Here is a 17,462-nt window from a genome sequence, read left to right on the forward strand (position 1 = left end):
CCATAAAAAAGTAAACCAAGCACTAGGGTTTATTTCTAGAGGTATAGAATTGAAAAGTAGTGAAGTTATGCTAAACCTGTATCGAACCTTGGTTAGACCACACTTAGAGTACTGCGTACAGTTCTGGTCACCACATTATAAAAAGGATATAGAGGCACTGGAGAGGGTGCAGAGAAGATTTACAAGGATGATACCAGAAATGCGAGGGTATACATATCAGGAAAGGATGAACAGGCTGGGTCTCTTTTCTCTTGAAAGTAGAAGGCTGTGGGGTGACCTAATAGATGCGGATAACGAGAGAATGTTCCCACTTATGGGGAAGAGTATAACTAGAGGCCTCAATATAAGATAGTCACCAAGAAATCCAATAGGGAATTCAGAAGAAACTTCTTTACCCAGAGAGTGGTGAGAATGTGGAACTCGCTGCCACAGGGAGTGGTTGAAGCGAATAGTATCGATGCATTTAAGGGGAGGCTAGACAAGCATATGAGGGAGAAGGGAATAGAGGGTTATACTGATAGATTTAGGTGAGGAAAGACGGGAGGAGGCTCGAGTGGAGCAGAAACACGGCATGGACTGGTTGGGCCGAATGGCCTGTTTCTGTGCTGTATATCCTATGTAATCATATGTAACGTAGTGAAAACGTCCCAAGTCACTTCACAGGAGTGCCATCAGACCAAATTTGACACTGACTCATATAAGGACATTTTAGGGCAGGTGACCAAAAGCTTGGTGAAAGTCTTAGAGGACAGCGAGGTAGAGAGGCGGAGAAGTTTAGGGAGGGAATTCCAGAGCTTAGGGCCCAGGCAGCTGAAGGCACGGCCGCCAATGGTGAAGCGATGGATATCAGGGATGTGTAAGAGGCCAGAATTGGAGGAGCGCAGAGATCTCGGGTTTGTAGGGGCTGGAGGAGGTTACAGAGATAGGGAGGGGCCCGAGGGATTTCAACGCGAGGATGAGAATTTAAAAATCGAGGTGTTGCTGGGGCGGGAGCCAATGTAGGTCAGCGAGCACAGGGGGCGATGGGTGAACGGGACTTGGTATGAGTTCGGACACGGGTAGCAGAGTTTCGGATGACCTCAAGTTTATGGCCAACATTCAGGACAAGATCCTTGGATAAGAAGAGCCTCTGCTTTCCTGTTGGCGGTGTCGCTGGTTATGCTGGTTGCCCTCCTAATGATGAGGCGTTTAGTCGAGAGAACCCTTGAGATAAGTTCAGAAAAGATAAAAGATGATGGGAATGTTGGCTCTGGCCAGAAAATAGGCTCCGAGGCCCCAAAAAGAAGGTTGTTGATGAGCCGCGAAGGTGCAGAATTGTTAGAACATAAACATTAAGAGCAGGAGTAGGCCATTTGGCCCCTCGAGCCTGCGCCGCCATTCAATAAGATCATGGCTGATCATCGACCTCAACTCCACTTTCCCGCCCGATCTCCATATCACTTGATTCCCCTAGAGTCCAACAATCTATCGATCTCAGCCTTGAATATACTCAAAGACTCAGCATTCACAGCCCTGTGGGGCAGAGAATGAAAACTGGAAAAATCTCGAGGTGTTGAAAGTGGTGGGATTTAATTCTGCCGAACTCAGGATTTGTTCTCCAGGGATTGGTTACATTTTGAAATGAAATGGGATGAAAAATGCTGGTAACAGTAGTCTGCAGGAATTGAACTTGCACGGATGGATTTCTGCTCCATCGCCTTAACCAGTCGGCCACGACTACTGGCTCTGCGAAGATTTCAATGTTACTCAGAATAAAATAGCAATCATCCATCGCTCTGCAGCAAAAGAGCACTCAGTCCCGAAACAGTCTCCACTCAAGAAATTTCTCAAAGAGACAATCTCCTCTCGCATTTTTTACTCTTCTATTTTTCTCTCTTGCTTTTTAACACGAAGCAATTTAATAACTATTTCACATCTTAAAGACGCATTTTGTCCCATCGCAGAATTGAACCCCGTTCAACTGGCGACAATACTTCACTAAACTGATGAAAGTCACTGCTGTGCGTTCTCTGCAGAAGCTCAGAGCAAGAATGGCGCTGTGGACAGACCTGGGCTCATTCACCAGCCCCAGAGGGGGGAGTGAGCAGGGAGAGGGAAACAAAGAGCGAGAGAGACACTGAGAGAGAGACACTGAGAGAGAGAAAGGGAGGCACAAAGAGAGAGACTGAGAGAGAGAAAGGGAGACACAGAGAGAGAGACACTGAGAGAGAGACACTGAGAGAGAGAAAGGGAGACACAGAGAGAGAGACACTGAGAGAGAGACACTGAGAGAGAGACACAGAGAGAGAGAAAGGGAGACACAGAGAGAGAGACACTGAGAGAGAGACACTGAGAGAGAGACACAGAGAGAGAGAAAGGGAGACACAAAGAGAGAGACTGAGAGAGGGACACTGAGAGAGAGACACTGAGAGAGAGAGACACTGAGAGAGAGACTGAGAGAGAGACTGAGAGAGAGACACTGAGAGAGAGACACTGAGAGAGAGACTGAGAGAGACACTGAGAGAGGGACTGAGAGAGAGACACTGAGAGAGAGACACTGAGAGAGAGACACTGAGAGAGAGACTGAGAGAGACACTGAGAGAGAGACACTGAGAGAGAGACACTGAGAGAGAGACTGAGAGAGAGACTGAGAGAGAGACACTGAGAGAGAGACACTGAGAGAGAGACTGAGAGAGAGACACTGAGAGAGAGACACTGAGAGAGAGACTGAGAGAGAGACCATATCTATACCCTTCACACCCTCATTGAAAAACATATACACCAAACAAAAAATGGGAAAATATTCGCCTGTTTCATCGACTTCAAGAAAGCCTTTGACTCTATATGGCACGAAGGGCTCTATTATAAACTTCTTCAGTGTGGAATAGGGGGCAAAGTCGATGACCTTATTAAATCAATGTATCTGAAAAACAAATGCGGGGTCAAAATTGGAGACAAACGCACCGATTTCTTCACCCAGAGAAGAGGCGTCCGGCAGGGCTGCAATTTGAGCCCGACCCTGTTCAACATATACATAAATGAATTAGCAGACATGCTGGAGCAAAGCGAGTCACCAGGTCTCCGTCTCCTGGATGGAGAAGTGAAATCCCTGTTCTATGCGGACGACCTGGTTCTGCTGTCTCCCACAGAACAGGGATTACAGCAACAACTAGACCTACTCGACAAATACTGCCAAAATTGGGCTCTAACAGTAAATTTAAAGAAAACCAACATCATGATTTTTCAAAAAAGGCCCAGATGTCAGGAAAACAAATACCAGTTTACCCTCAGTGATACCACTATAGGACACACTATGAGCTACACCTACCTTGGTCTAACTATTACAGCATCAGGGAGCTTCAGCATAGCAGTGAATGCACTAAAAGAAAAAGCCCGAAGAGCCCTATATGCAATAAAAAGAAAATTCTACAACATCCAAATCCCAATCAAAATCTGGCTAAAATATTTGACAGCATAATCCTGCCCATTGCACTGTACGGTAGTGAAGTATGGGGCCCGCTAAATCACCAAAGCTACACTAAATGGGAAAAACACACAATAGAAGCCCTACATGCAGAATTCTGCCGAAGCATCCTTCACACCCAAAGAAAAACGCCAACAAATGCATGCAGAGCCGAACTAGGCAGATACCCACTGATAATAAACATCCAAAAACGAGCACTAAACTTCCTAAATCACCTCAAATCTAGCTCCCCAGACACCCTTCATTTCAAAGCCTTTCAGACCCAAGAGCTAAACCCAGAAAAGAGTCCCCTGAGTCAGCTGCTACTGAAAATAAGTACTCAGCCAGACCCTGACCAGCCCCAGACCAACACAGCCGTCCAAACACCAATCCGAGTGAACCAAATCATTAAACAATGCAAAGAAACCTACCTGGAACATTGGAACAAAATAACCGAAAGCCAAAGCAGATTAGAATGTTACCGGGCCCTAAAAAGAGAATATAAACTGGCAGACTACCTCACGACCATCAGAGACACAAAACAGAGACAGACCCTCACCAGGCACAGACTAAGCGACCACCAACTGGAAATTGAAAAAGGCAGATACAAGAAATCCTGGCAGCCTAGAGAGAATAGAATATGCGATCAATGTCTGGCCGGCGAGGTTGAAACAGAAATGCATTTCCTCCTAAAATGCGAAAAATTCAACACATTAAGAAACATATTATTCAACAAGCTAAGCCAAACAACCCCAGATTTCAAGGAATTGGATGACCTGTCAAAATTGAGATTAGTCCTGGGAGAAGGAGACAGACCATACCTTGGGGCCAAATATGTAACAACATGTCACAACCTGAGGACTGTTTAAAATTAAGACTGTTTAAAATTAATATTGAACGTACCAAATGAAGTACAAAGACTGTTTAAAATTAATATTGTTTAAAAGTAATATTGTATGTACCCAACAAATGTCAAATCGATTGACACCTACAGAATGTTGGAAAACTGTACCTTTTTGCTATGTAAGCTTTGGCAATATGGTTCTCTGTAAACTTTCATGCCAATAAAGCATTTGAATTGGAATTGGACTGAGAGAGAGACTGAGAGAGAGACACTGAGAGAGAGACACTGAGAGAGAGAGACTGAGAGAGAGACACTGAGAGAGAGAAAGGGAGACACAAAGAGAGAGACTGAGAGAGGGACAAAAGAGAGAGACAGAGCGAACATGTCGGGGAATTGAATCCTCACCACGATACTATCAGGGACCTGGTAGAGGAAGTAGTTATACAGTGCTTGAGACAGAGACTCGAACACACACACACACACAGACATGTGTGTCTGCTCTCTCTATATGTGTCGTTATGTCTCATAAGCTTTTCTGAGTTTCATGGATTCATAGAAACTTACAGCCCAGAAGGAGGCCATTCGGCCCGTCATGCCTGTGCTGTCCTATTGAAAGAGCAGTCGTGCTCAGTCCCACCCCCCGCTTTTTGTCCGTAACCCTGTTAATCTCTTTCTCTCTGTCACTCTCTCCCTCCTCCGTGCCCCACACAAAAGGGAGAGGGAAACAGAGAGAGAGAGAGAGCTCTATACTAACGAGGAACTGGTGCAGGAGTTGTTACACAGTTCTTCGTATGACAGTAAATCTTTTAAAATTACTTTAGTTGATTTTTTTTCTGTTCTACTTTTCCAAGGAGGTTTTTAAGGGGTTGCCCAAAGGTTTAAAATTTGGAATGTTAAAATCATCCTCCCTGTCAGGGAATTGAACCCCGGTCTCCCACGTGACAGGCGGGGATACTCACCACAATACTAATGATGAAGTGATACATACAGTTTGCCAGAGCAAGAATCGAGCTGTGCACAGAACTTGACAAATGAGAAAGGCAGAGAGAGAGACAAGGACAAAGACAGTGACAGCGACAAAGAGAGAGGCAGTCAGAGAGAGAAAGACACAGACATACTGAGAGAAACAAACAGAGACAGACAGAGAGAAACAGACAGAGAGAAACAGACAGAGACAGACAGAGAGAAACAGACAGAGACAGACAGAGAGAAACAAACAGAGACAGACAGAGAGAAACAGACAGAGACAGACAGGGAGAAAGAGACAGACAGAGAGAAACAGACAGAGACAGACATAGAGAAACAGACAGAGACAGACATAGAGAAACAGACAGAGACAGACAGAGAAACAGACAGAGACAGACAGAGAGAAACAGACAGAGACAGACAGAGAGAAACAGACAGAGACAGACAGAGAGAAACAGACAGAGACAGAGAGAAACAGACAGAGACAGACAGAGAGAAACAGACAGAGACAGACAGAGAGAAACAGACAGAGACAGACAGAGAGAAACAGACAGAGACAGAGAGAAACAGACAGAGACAGACAGAGAGAAACAGACAGAGACAGACAGAGAGAAACAAACAGAGACAGACAGAAAGAAACAGACAGAGAGAAACAGACAGAGACAGACAGAGAGAAACAGACAGAGACAGACAGAGAGAAACAGACAGAGACAGAGAGAAACAGACAGAGACAGACAGAGAGAAACAGACAGAGACAGACAGAGAGAAACAAACAGAGACAGACAGAAAGAAACAGACAGAGAGAAACAGACAGAGAGCCATACAGAGAGAGATAAAGAGAGAGACAGACACAGAGACATTCAGAGAGAGAGAGACAGACAGAGAGACAGACAGAGTGAGAGACAAAAAAGGAGGCGCATGACAAATGTGCAACAGAGACAGAAAGAGAGAGAAAAAGAGAGTGAGAGAATGAGATGGAAACCACTAGTCAGACAGAGAGAGGTGGAGACTGAAAGATGTAAAAACATTTCACGATCCCTTTGCTTCATTAGTTGAGAGTGACAGAGAGAGTGAGAGAATAATGCAGATTCAGCAGATGCCAAAATAGCACTTTAAGAATTACCTGCGAGCTATTTCTTTCCATATCAAAAACATCTCATTGTTTGTTGGAGAATCAGCAGATGACAAATGAGTGTCGTTGAGCAGGATGAAAGGAAATGGATCTTAAATTAAAGAGTTACCAGGAGTGGGGTTCAAACCCGCGAGGGCATAAACCCACTGGATCATAAGTCCAACGCCTTAACCACTCGGCCATCCTGGTGCTGTTAACATTTGTAGGCTGTCTCTGTGAGAATCGGGGCTTCAAGCCCCACCCTGCCACAGAGTTGAGCAGAGCAGAGATTTCCTCGGTGACAGGACAGGTTAACAAAGCAGTTAATAAAGCAGATGGGATCCTGGGCTTTATAAATGGAGGCACAGAGTACACAAGCCAGGAAGTTATGCTAAACCTAAATAAAACACTAGTTCGGTCCCAGCTGGAGTATTGTGTCCAATTCTGGGGAAGCACACTTTAGGAAGGAGGTGAAGGCTGAGGAAAGTATCCCCGCTTGTTACCCGAGTGACCGGCAGACACACAGACAGGAACAGAAAGCCCCACATGTACACAGACAGACATACACATCAACACAGACACACACATAGAGTGACTTAGATATCGAGAGAGAGAGAGACAGACAGGTAGAGAGAAACACTGTCAGTAATTTGCCTGAATTCTGTTCTATTTCCGACCGTATATTTGCTGAATACTTGCAGATCAATGAAAACGAGAAAAATCACGAGGTGTTGAAAGTTGTGGGATTTAATTCCGCCTAACTCAGGATTAGTTCTCCAGGGACTTTGTTGCATTTTGAAATGAAATGAAAAATGTTGGAATCGTCGTCGGCAGCATTCAAACTTGCGTGGGGAGACCCCAATGAATTTCTAGTCCATCGCTTTAACCACTTGGCCACGACTACTGGGTTTGTGTGACTTTTAGGACAGAGATGAGGAGGAATTTCTTCACCCAGAGAGTGGTGAACTTGTGGAACTCTCTACCACAGAAGGCAGTGGAGGCCAATTCATTAAATATATTCAAGACGGAGTTGGATATATTTCTTAAGGCTAAAGGGATCAAGGGGTATGGGGAGAAGGCAGGGGCAGGGTACTGAGTTTGGACGATCAACCATGATCTCATTAAATGGCGGAGCAGGCTAACGAGGAAATGACATGTGCAGAGCTTGCCAGAGCAAGAATCGAGCTGTGAACACAACTGGACAAATGAGAAAGACAGAGAGAGACAGAGAGAGAGACAGGGACAAAGAGAGAAAGGGAGAGACAATCAGAGAGAGAGACAGACAGAGAGAGAAAGACAGAGAAAGAGACAGAGAGAGAAAGACAGAGAGAGACAGACAGAGAGGGCCAGAGACAGGCAGAGAAAGACAGAGGACCATACAGAGAGAGATAGACAGAGAGACACAGACAGTGAGAGACAGAAAGAGAGAGAAAAAGAGAGTGAGAGAATGAGATGGAAACAGATAGTGAGACAGAGAGAGGTGGAGACTGAAAGACGTAAAAACATTTCACGATCCCTTCTCTTTGTTAGTTGAGAGTTACAGAGAGAGAGAGAAAAATGCAGATTCAGCAGATGACAAAATATCACTAAGAATTACATATGGGATCTTTCTTTCCATATCTATAAACATCTCATTGTTTGTTGGAGAATCAGCTGTTGACAAATGAGTGTCACTGAGCAGAATGAAAGGAAATGGATCTTAAATTAAAGAGTTACTAGGAGTGGGGTTTGAACGCACGTGGTTATAAACCCATTGGATTTTAAGTCCAACACTTTAACCACTCGGCCATCCTGGTGTTGGGATTGCTTGTGGACTGTGTCTGAGAGAATCGGGCCTTCAAGCTTCACCTTGCCACAGAGTTGAGCAGAGCAGAGCGAGACACACAGACCGACACAGAGAGAGACACACACATAGTCACACAGACACAGACAGACACACAGACATAGCGAGACACACACATAAACACACAGACACAGACAGACACACAGACACAGAGAGAGACACACAGACCGACACAGAGAGACACACAGACACAGAGAGGGTACAGAGAAGATTTACAAGGATGATACCAGAAATGCGAGGAAAGGATGGACCACTGCCAAATTAGTTTAAACCCTGATTTGCCTGATTGTGGTTCTATTTCCGACCATATATTTCGTGCATACTTGCACAATGAAAAAGTGAAAAACTTTGAGGTGTTGAAAAGTGTGGGATTTAATTCCGCCCAACTCAGGATTAGTTCTCCAGGGATTTGGTTACATTTTGAAATGAAATGGGATGAAAAATGCTGGAACTGTAGTCGGCAGGATTCAAAACTGCACAGAGAGACCCCAATGGATTTCTAGTCCAACGCCTCAACCACTCAGCCATGACTACTAGGTCTGTGAGACGTTAAATGTTGCCCAGATAAAATCGCAATCATCCATCACTCTATACCATAAGAGCACTTCGCCCCGAAACAGTCTATATTGAAGAAACTTTTAAAGAGACAATCCTCTCTCGCAATTTTCACTCTTCTGTTTTTCACTGTAGCTTTTTAACTTGAATTTACACTGGGATACATCATTACAGACTGATATCTTAGAAATGCTCACATCCCGTTTGAGGAATTAGAGCCCCGGTCTCCCACGTAACAAGTGGGGATACTTCACTATATTTTACAAGGAACTGACGGAAGACACTGCTGTGCAGTCTCTGCTAAGCACAGAGCAAGAATCGCGCAGTGAACAGACCTGGGCTCATTCACCAGACCCAGAGGGAGGAGTGAGCAAGGAGAGGGATGTGATGAAATATTCCATTCATCACTGCCTGTGACTGTGGTCGGTTTCAGTGTCATTTCCCTTCCCCCAGTCCTCATTGTATTGTTTATTGGAATGTGCTGGAATGTGCTGTGTGTGTAGGGCTCCGCCCATACCTGGCCCCTTTTGTAAGCTAGCTCAGTCTGGCCTCAGTCTCCAGAAGGAAGATACCTCTCTCTCTTACGTGTTACTTTCTAAGTTAATAAAAGCCTTGTTTTGTTTCGCTAACATCGAGTCTCGGAATTATTGAGGCACATCAATTTTATTAACTTATTTTTCAACACTATGGATCAACTCCTGAAACCCGAACGTTTGGATTTGGATCAACATGCTCCGGACGCATCAGCACGCTTCGGACACTGGTTTGAGTGTATGGAATTCTTCCTGGACAATTCCGCAGCCGTCAAAGACGCTACGGACGCTGCGAGGATGAGACTCGGAATTCTGTGGAATTGGGTAAGCCACCGGGTTTACCCCCTCATCCAAGACGCCGATACGTACCTGGCCGCCTGCGACATCTTAAAGGCGCATTACCAGCAGCCTACGAATGAGGTGTATGCTAGGCATCTGCTCGCTACTCGCGCACAGCGACCTGGGGAATCGGTGGAGGAGTTCCTAAGCACCCTGAAAATGCTTGGCAAAGACTGCAAGTGCCGAGATGTAAAAGCCGCAGTGTACACTGACGAGCTTGTTCGCGATGCCTTTATCACAGGCCTCAGCTCCACTTACATCCGGCAAAGACTGCTGGAAAAAACGGGGTTGGACCTGAAACAGGCTGCGGACACCGCGCGATCCCTGGATGTGGCCCAGAGAAACTCGGACGCCTACTCTTCAGCCCGCGCCGTCCACGCCACCACGTGTGCACCGAGGGCGCCGCCATCTTGGAAGGCATCTTCCCCGCCCGGCAGCCCGACACCGGCGGGGCCCCGCTCTCCCCCCAGAAGCCCTACGACAGCCGCGACGCATCAGGGACCCAACTGCTACTTCTGCGGGCAGCCAAAACACACCAGAAACCTGTGCCCGGCGAAAGGCACCACCTGCTTTAAGTGCGGTAAGAAGGGGCACTTTGGGAAGGTGTGCAGAGGGAACCCCGCCGGAAAACCAACCGCCGGAAAACCCGCCACCGCCGCGTGTGCGCCGTGGGAGCGGCCATCTTGGACGCCATCTTGCCCGACCTCGTGGGGTCCGCCATCTTATGAGCAGACAGCGTGGATGCCATCTTGTATCGATCAGGGCCCTACAGTGGCATTGGTCACAGTGGACCAGACCAGGCCGCACCCGCTATCCAAATCAATGGTGGACATCGAGGTAAACGGGTGCCGGGTTAAATGTTTAATTGACAGTGGAAGCACGGAGAGTTTTATCCACCCTGAACTGGCACAGCAACTCTCCCTAAAGGTGGTCCCTGCTCAGGGTACCATCTCTATGGCTGATAAAACCCAGACATCGACCATTCTGGGTTACTGCACGGTACAATTGGGCATTAACGGAACTGTATACGATAATTTTAAAGTATTAATCATGAAGAACCTATGTGCGAGCGTGATCTTGGGCCTGGATTTCCAGTGCAACCACCAAAGCATCACGCTCAAGTACGGTGGGTCCCAGCCGCCCCTCACAGTGTGCGGTCTGGCTACCCTGAAGGTAAAGCCGCCTTCGCTATTCGCGAACCTTACCCCTAACTGCCGGCCAATAGCGACCAAAAGCAGGAGGTACAGCTGGGAGGACAGGCGGTTTATCGCGACCGAGGTAGACAGGCTCCTGAAAGAGCGCATTATTGAACGCAGCAACAGCCCGTGGCGCGCCCAAGTGGTAGTGGTAAGGGGTAGCGAGAAGAAATGGATGGTGATCGACTATAGTCAAACAATCAACAGGTACACCCAACTAGACGCCTACCCGCTACCCCGCATATCAGAAATGGTGAACCAAATCGCCCAATACCGGGTGTTCTCCACCATCGACCTCAAGTCAGCGTACCACCAGCTCCCTATCAGACCAGAGGACCGCCCGTACACTGCCTTTGAGGCAAACGGACGCCTCTACCAATTCCTCAGAGTCCCCTTTGGGGTGACGAATGGGGTCTCGGTTTTTCAGAGGGAGATGGACCGCATGGTCAATGACCACCACTTGCAGGCAACCTTCCCCTACCTCGACAACGTCACCATCTGCGGCCACAATCAGCAGGATCACAACTCGAACCTCGAGAGGTTCCTGGAAACTGCACAAAAACTCAACCTCACCTACAACGAGGACAAGTGCGTTTTCAACACCACGCGCCTCTGCATACTAGGCAGCGTGGTGGAGAATGGGGAAATCGGACCAGACCCCGACCGATTGCGCCCCCTACGGGAGCTGCCCCTGCCCAACACTCCCAAAGCCCTGAAAAGGTGCCTGGGGTTATTTTCTTATTATTCCCAATGGGTCCCCAACTACTCCGACAAAGCCCGCCCACTCTTGAAAGCATCCTCTTTTCCGCTCTCTGCTGAGGCCCACGCCGCCTTCAAAAGCATTAAGCAGGATATTGAGCAGGCCACGCTACAGGCAGTGGACGAGAACACTCCATTTCAAGTGGAAAGTGATGCGTCTGACTTCGCCTTGGCGGCCACCCTCAACCAGGCGGGGCGGCCCGTAGCTTTCTTCTCAAGGACCCTCCAAGGGCCTGAGATCAGACACTCCTCCGTGGAAAAGGAGGCCCAAGCCATCGTGGAGGCAGTGCGCCACTGGCGCCACTACCTAGCCGGCAAACGCTTCACCCTACTTACCGACCAGCGGTCGGTAGCGTTTATGTTCAATAATAAACAGAGGGGGAAGATTAAAAATGATAAGATTCTTAGGTGGCGGATCGAGCTCTCCACCTTCGAGTACGACATCATTTACCGGCCAGGGGCCCTTAACGAATCCCCTGACGCCCTCTCACGAGGGATGTGTGCCAGCGCCACCGGGGATCGGCTACAAACCCTCCACAACGACCTCTGCCACCCAGGGGTCATGCGGCTGTTCCACTTCATAAAGTCCTGTAACTTACCCTACTCAATTGAGGAAGTTCGGTCTCTGACCAGGAACTGCCGCACTTGCGCTGAGTGCAAGCCTCGGTTCTACCGCCCAGATAGAGCCCACTTAATCAAAGCTACACGGCCCTTTGAGCGGCTCAGCTTAGATTTCAAGGGCCCCCTCCCGTCCGTCGACCGCAATGTTTACTTCCTGAACATTGTGGACGAATACTCCCGGTTCCCATTCGCCTTCCCCTGCCCAGACATGACCAGCGCCACGGTCATTAAATGCCTCAACAGCCTGTTCTGCCTGTTCGGTATGCTGAGCTACATCCATACGGATAGGGGGGTGTCCTTCATGAGTGAAGAGCTACGCCAGTACATGCTGTCCAAGGGGATCGCCACGAGCCGTACCACCAGCTACAACCCCCGGGGTAACGGCCAAGTGGAGCGAGAGAACGGGACAGTATGGAAAGCAGTCACTCTAGCTCTAAGGACCAAGGGCCTCCCTATCTCCCGCTGGCAGGAAGTCCTCTTGGATGTGCTCCATTCGATACGGTCGCTATTGTGTACAGCCACTAATGCCACGCCTCATGAACGAATGTTTGTCTTTCCCCGGAAATCCACCTCAGGCGTATCCATGCCGTCATGGCTCTCCACCCCAGGTCCGGTACTCGTGCGAAGGCATGTGAGGGGCCACAAGACGGACCCTCTCGTGGAGCCAGTACACCTACTCCATGCCAACCCCCAATACGCATATGTCTGGCACGCCGACGGAAGGGAGGACACCGTGTCCATAAAAGACGTCGCCCCAGCCGGCATCGACAACAACCACGGCAATAGCAGCAACAACGATCACAGCAACTCTTACCCACCCACTACTCTTTCATCACCCCTGGAAGAACATCGACCAACGGCACCCCCACCAACTACCCCTTCAACAACCCTGGCGGCACCCCCGGCAGAGACCCAGGAGACTACCGGGGGCACCCAGCCGACACCCGCGGCACCACAACAGCCACGTCGGTCGCAGAGGACTATCAAACCCCCGAACAGACTAAATCCATAGAAGGGGTGAATGTGATGAAATATTCCATTCATCACTGCCTGTGACTGTGGTCGGTTTCAGTGTCATTTCCCTTCCCCCAGTCTTCATTGTATTGTTTATTGGAATGTGCTGGAATGTGCTGTGTGTGTAGGGCTCCGCCCATACCTGGCCCCTTTTGTAAGCTAGCTCAGTCTGGCCTCAGTCTCCAGAAGGAAGATACCTCTCTCTCTTACGTGTTACTTTCTAAGTTAATAAAAGCCTTGTTTTGTTTCGCTAACATCAAGTCTCGGAATTATTGAGGCACATCAAGGGAAACAAAGAGTGAGAGAGAAACAGAGAGAGGCAGAGAGAGAGACACAGACAGAAAGACGGAGACAGACAAAGAAAGAGAGACACAAAGATAGAGAGGACAAAGAGAGAGACACAAAGATAGAGAGGACAAAGAAAGAGAGACACAAAGATAGAGAGGACAAAGAGAGAGACAGACAGACAGTCCGTAACCCTGTTGATCTCTTTTTCTCTGTCACTCTCTCCCTCCTCCGCGCCCCACACAAAAGGGAGAGGGAAACAGAGAGAGAGAGAGGGAAACAGAGAGAGAGAGAGAGCTCTATACTAACGAGGAACTGGTGCAGGAAGTAGTTATACAGTTCTTCGTATGCCAGTAAATCTTTCAAAATTATTTTAGTTGATTTCTTTCAGTTCTACTTTTCCAAGGTGGTTTTTAAGGAGTTGGCCAAAGGTTTAAAATTTGGAATGATAAACTCGTCCTCCCCATTGGGGAATTGAAACCCGGTCTTCTGCGTGACAGGCAAAGATACTCACCACCATACTAACTAGGAACTGACACATGCAGTTTGCCAAAGTAAGAATCGAGCTGTGAACAGAACTTGACAAATGAGAAAGACAGAGAGAGGCAGAGAGACAGGGACAAAGACAGAGACAGAGAGAAAGAGACAGACACAGAGAGAGAAAGACAGAGAAACAGACAGAGAGAAAGACAGAGAGAGACAGACAGAGAGAAACAGTCAGAGAGCCATACACAGAGAGAGAGAGAGACAGAGAGAGACAGACAAAGAGAGAGACACTCACAGAGAGAGAGACAGAGGGTGAGAGACAGAGACAGACAGAGACAGACGGAGAGAAACAGACAGAGACAGACAGAAAGAGAGAAAAAGACAGAGACAGAAAGAGAGAAACAGACAGAGACAGACAAAGAGCCATACAGAGAGAGACACAGAGAGAGAAACAGACAGAGACACCTACAGACAGAGATGTTAAAAATGCTTCCTCCCCGTCGGGAAATTGAACCCCAGTCTCCCGCGTAACAGACGGAGATACTCACAACTATACTAACGAGGAATTGATGAACGCGAAGGCTGTCAGAGCAAGAATCGACCTGTGAACAGACCTGGGCAGAGTGAGACAGAGAGAGAGACAGACAGCGACAGAGTGACAGACGGAGAAAGGCAGAGAGAGAGAGAGAGAGAGACTGACAGAGAGACATACAGAGAGAGAGAGAGAGCCAGACAGAGAAAGACAGAGAGACATACAGAGACAGAAAGACAGAGAGAAAGACAGAGAGAGACAGAAAGAGAGACAGACAGACAGAGAGACATACAGAGACAGAGACAGACAGAGCAAGACAGAGAGACGGACAGAGAAAGACAGAGAGACATACAGAGACAGAGTGACAGACAGAGAAAGACAGTCAGACAGACAGACAGACAAAGACAGAGACAGACAGAGCAAGACAGAGAGCCAGACAGAGAAAGACAGAGAGACATAGAGACAGAAAGACAGAGAGAAAGACACAGAGAGACAGAAAGAGAGACAGACAGACAGAGAGACATACAGAGACAGAGACAGACAGAGAGAAAGACAGAGAGAGACAGACAGACAAAGACAGAGAGACATACAGAGACAGAGTGACAGACAGAGAAAGACAGTCAGACAGACAGACAAAGACAGAGAGACATACAGAGACAGAGAGACAGGCAGAGAGACAGACAGAGTGAGAGACAAAAAAGGAGGCGTATGACAAATGTGTAACAGAGAGACAGAAAGAGAGTGACAGAATGAGAGGGAGACAGAGAGACAGATAGTGAGACAGAGGTGGAGACTGAAAGATATAAAAACATTTTACGATTACTTCTCTTTGTTAGTTGAGAGTGAGCAAAAATACAGATTCAGCAGATTCCAAAATAGCACTTTAAGAATTACATGTAAATATGAAATCTTTCTTTCCGTATCTATAAACATCTCATTGTTTGTTTGCATGGAGATTCAGCTGATGACAAATGAGTGTCATTGAGCAGGATGAAAGGAAATAGGTCTTAAATTAAAGAGTTACACAGGAGTGGGGCTCGAACCCACACAGGTATAAACCCAGTGGATTTTAAGTCCAACCGCCTTAACCACTCGGCCATCCTGGTGCTAGTCACCTGTAGGGACTGTCTCTGTGAGAACCGGGGCTTCAAGCCCCACCCTGCCACAGAGTTGAGCAGAGCAGAGATTTCCTCGGTGACAGGACAGGTTAACAAAGCAGTTAATGAAGCAGATGGGATCCTGGGCTTTGTAAATGGAGGCACAGAGTACACAAGCCAGGAAGTTATGCTAAACCTAAATAAAACACTAGTTCGGCCCCAGCTGGAGTATTGTGTCCAATTCTGGGGAACCACACTTTAGGAAGGAGGTGAAGGCTGAGGAAATTATCCCCGCTTGTTACCCGAGTGACCGGCAGACACACACAGACAGAAACAGAAAGTCCCACATGTACACAGACAGACATACACATCAACACAGACACACACATAGAGTGACTTAGACATCGAGAGAGACAGGCAGGTAGAGAGAAACACTGTCGGTAATTTGCCTGATTGTTGTTCCATTTCTGACCATAAATTTTGTGAATACTTGCAGACCAATGAAAACGAGAAAAATCTCGAGGTGTTGAAAGTTGTGGGATTTAATTCAAGATTAGTTCTCCAGGGATTTGGTTACGTTTTGAAATGAAATGGAATGAAAAATGCAGGAACCGTAGTCGGCAGGATTCGAACCTGCGCGGGGAGACCCCAATGGATTTCTAGTCCATCGCCTTAACCACTCGGCCACGACTACTGGGTCTGTCAGACTTTAAATGTTGCTCAGATAAAATCGCAATCATCCATCGCTCTGGAGCAAAACAGCACTCAGTCCCTGAACAGTCTCCGCTCAAGAACATTCTCAAAGAGACAATCTCCTCTCACAATTTTTTACTCTTCCATGTTCCTCCCTCGCCTTTTAACACAAACCAATTTAAATACTATTTCACATCTTAAAGATGCATTTTGCCCCATCGCAGAGCCCCACTCAACCATGCAACAGGTGGGGATACTCCACTAAACTGACCAAAGTCACTGCTGGGCGTTCTCTGTGTGATGAAATATGTCATTCATCAGACTCTGTATTTAACTACATATATTGTATTGCCTGCTCCTGTGTTTTTACCTTGTATTGTATATAGTGCACCGCCCCCTTTCTCCCCATTGGGAGTGTCGGCTCCGCCCATACCTGGCCCTACTTAAGACAAGCCCAGGCTTGTCTTGCAGCAGAACAGCAGAATGCTAGGTGAAGACACAGGCATCATTCTTTGCTAATAAAAGCCTAGTTTTATCCAGTTAACTTTGAGCCTTGAAGTTATTGAGGCGCATCAATTTTATTAGCAAACTTTCAACGATGGATCAACTTTTGAAACCGGAACGCTTGGATTTGGACCCGCATGCTTCGGATGCATCGGCACGGTTTGGACACTGGTTCCAGTGCTTGGAATTTTTTATGGCCAACTCTGAAGCCGTCACAGCCTCTAGAGCCACCGGAGATGTGAAACTCGGGATCCTGCAGAATCGGGTAAGCCACCGGGTTTTTCCACTCATCCAAGACGCCGCCACCTACCTGGATGCCTGCAACATTCTAAAGGCCCACTATCAGCAGCCTACCAACGAGGTGTACGCCAGGCATCTGCTTGCTACCTGCACACAGCGCCCCGGAGAGTCGCGAGAGGACTTTCTAGTCACCCTAAAAGTGCTATGGCAAAGACTGCAAATGCAAAGACATGAAAGCCACGGTATACACAGACGAGCTTATTCGGGATGCCTTTATCGCAGGCCTTAGCTCTAATTACATCCGGCAGAGACTGCTAGAGAAAACGGGCCTAGATCTGACACAGGCTGTGGACACAGCGCGATCGCTGGATGTGGCTCAGAAGAACTCTGACTCCTACTCTT

At 47.6% G+C, this 17,462-nt stretch overlaps 4 non-coding genes across 4 annotated transcripts; all 4 read right to left on the reverse strand.

Moving 5' to 3' along the window:
- Positions 1-6,490: 6,490 nt before the first annotated feature.
- Positions 6,491-6,573, reverse strand: trnai-uau (transfer RNA isoleucine (anticodon UAU)). Its single transcript has one exon. It is a non-coding gene; the product is annotated as a tRNA-Ile (tRNA).
- Positions 6,574-8,076: 1,503 nt separating this feature from the next.
- Positions 8,077-8,159, reverse strand: trnal-uaa (transfer RNA leucine (anticodon UAA)). Its single transcript has one exon. It is a non-coding gene; the product is annotated as a tRNA-Leu (tRNA).
- Positions 8,160-15,547: 7,388 nt separating this feature from the next.
- Positions 15,548-15,632, reverse strand: trnal-uaa (transfer RNA leucine (anticodon UAA)). The gene has a single exon. It is a non-coding gene; the product is annotated as a tRNA-Leu (tRNA).
- A 603-nt stretch (positions 15,633-16,235) lies between these two features.
- On the reverse strand, positions 16,236-16,317 carry trnas-aga (transfer RNA serine (anticodon AGA)). The gene has a single exon. It is a non-coding gene; the product is annotated as a tRNA-Ser (tRNA).
- Positions 16,318-17,462: the final 1,145 nt, after the last annotated feature.

This window comes from Somniosus microcephalus, unplaced genomic scaffold (assembly GCF_052327205.1).
Source record: "Somniosus microcephalus isolate GS21.2 unplaced genomic scaffold, FLI_Smic_1.0 scaffold253, whole genome shotgun sequence".
NCBI classification, from domain to species: Eukaryota; Metazoa; Chordata; class Chondrichthyes; order Squaliformes; family Somniosidae; genus Somniosus; species Somniosus microcephalus.